Genomic DNA, 2,150 nt, shown 5'->3' with positions numbered 1-2,150 from the left:
TTGATATACCACAGATAAGGGCAGTGTCAAGGCACTCCACGATGCGTCCGTGCTTAAGAACAGCCCTTAGCCGTGGTATACTAGCCATATACCACACCCCTCATGCCTTATTGATTAAATGTATAATGTTGAAGTGTGCAAGAACTGACCAGTAATCTTGAAATTGGCTGAGATGTTGATACTCAAACTTCCATTGGTGATCGCAGCCTTCAGAGTAGTAGCCACAGCATCAGCAAAAGGTGTGGTCGCATTAGCAGTTGTGTTAGCGGCAAACCCAGCTGGGTGTCTGTGATGATGGAACCATTCCTGGGGTGACAAAACAAGGCATAGACTGAATATTTTATTTTTTATCATTAGTTTGGTGGTTGTTGATAGCAGTAAACTGTTGTACTAGCTATTTAAAACTGTTTACTGGTAATACTGATTTAGAAATAAATTACACTGGGTATACAAAAGGGTTATAAATGTTAGTGACTTTGTATATTGAGTGTTACAGCTTATGACCTGAAACCCACCACAATCAGTCTTATGAAGTTTGGGAATTGTGACTTAAACAGAGGCTCAAGCTGAAAAACAAAAATGATAAAGAGTGATTCAGTGACATGTGGCAGACAGTAAATACTGATATGAATATGAAAATATTGTTCTATTTGCTCAAAACAAATTCCAGAGCAACATTTCTCCATTATACATAATAGCTAGCATTGACTAAACAGCATTCCTCTAATTAATGGGCAACTCATCTGCCTGGTAGAGGATATTTTTCAAGAAGTTCTAAAACTATAAAACAATATTTCAATAACTTAATTATTCCTAAATGCTGTTTTAGAGGTCAACAACATTTTACAGTCTTGTGATTTCCCATGTTATGCCAAATTGGTACTGTTATCTGTGATAAATGATATTCTGTTTAGCAAACTTTCACTTCCTGGTATGAATGTTTGAATGTGTGTTTAAAAAATACAGGGGTCCTATAATGAAATCTACATGATCATTTCACTAAAAGTAATTTGTTGAGATTATCAAAATGTGCCAAACAAAATTCCTATTTTTAATTTAATTTGAAATTGGTTGTCAAAGCAAGCTTAATGGCCCAGATGAGCTGCCTTTAATTTAAACCATTACTGTGGATGCCTTGTACTTTCCTATTGCATGGTAAACGAGGATCTTACCGCTTGAATTGTCTTCGTTACACGATTCTGGAACAAAGGTGAAGAGGTATTTGTCAGAGCAGGACTGAAAACCTCATCTGATCTGAATACCAGGTCAAAAAACAACTGGGGGCGAGGGCGTTGTAGTTGAAGCGGCTGTGGTTGTTGTGGGGGCAGCTGTTGTTGTAGTTGTTGCAGCTGTGGCTGTTGTTGGGGACAGCTGTGGTTGTAGTGTTGGCAGCTGTGGTTGTAGGTTTTGACAGCTGTGGTTATTGTGGGGACAGCTGTGGTTGTTGTCGTTTCATTTCCAGTTGTGGTGGGAGATGCTGCGGATGGAGTCGGTTTTACTGAAAAACAGTGAATGCATTTATATAATGAATCCACATCTGTATTACATTTTCGTGTCCACCATCTCGTGCATAATATTTTCTCAGTAGAACACTCATTTCTTGCTGATTACAACACACATTGTTGCAGCATAGTGTTGCAATCTTGTGGTGCTTTCAGAAAGTATTCAGACCCCTTGACTTTTTCCCGGTTTTGTTACATTTCAGCCTTATTCTAAAATGGATTACATAGTTTTCCCCCAACCCTCAATCTACACACAATACCCCATAATGACGAAGTAAAATCATGTTCTTAAAACTGTTTGCAAATGTATTTAAAAAAAATTAAATATCACATTTACAGAGGTATTCAGACCCTTACTCAGTACTTTGTTGAAGTACCTCAGGCAGAAACTACAGCTTCGCTTCTTCTTGATATGATGTGTTACAAGCTTGGAATACCTGTATTTGGGGAGTTTCCCACTTTCTGCAGATCCTCTAAAGCCCTGTCAGGTTAGATTGGGGAACTTCGCTCTACAGCTATTTTCAGGTTTCCCAGAGATGTTCGATCGTCTAAGACCGGCTCTGGCTGGGCCACTCAAGGACATACAGAGGCTTGTCCCGAAGCCACTCCCTGCATTGTCTTGGCTTTGTGCTAAGGGTCGTTGTCCTG

At 39.3% G+C, this 2,150-nt stretch overlaps 1 long non-coding RNA gene across 1 annotated transcript; it reads right to left on the bottom strand.

Moving 5' to 3' along the window:
* Nucleotides 1–265: 265 nt before the first annotated feature.
* LOC124030995 lies at nt 266–1,526 on the bottom strand. Its single transcript, XR_006838062.1, has 3 exons — nt 1,173–1,526; nt 505–566; nt 266–306 (listed from the first exon to the last, which is right to left on the bottom strand). It is a non-coding gene; the product is annotated as an uncharacterized LOC124030995 (long non-coding RNA).
* Nucleotides 1,527–2,150: the final 624 nt, after the last annotated feature.

The sequence above is a fragment of the Oncorhynchus gorbuscha genome, unplaced genomic scaffold (genome assembly GCF_021184085.1).
Source record: "Oncorhynchus gorbuscha isolate QuinsamMale2020 ecotype Even-year unplaced genomic scaffold, OgorEven_v1.0 Un_scaffold_19508, whole genome shotgun sequence".
NCBI lineage: Eukaryota > Metazoa > Chordata > Actinopteri > Salmoniformes > Salmonidae > Oncorhynchus > Oncorhynchus gorbuscha.
The sequence above is the reverse complement of the archived record's forward strand: the minus strand, read 5'-3'. Positions and strand labels throughout refer to the sequence as shown.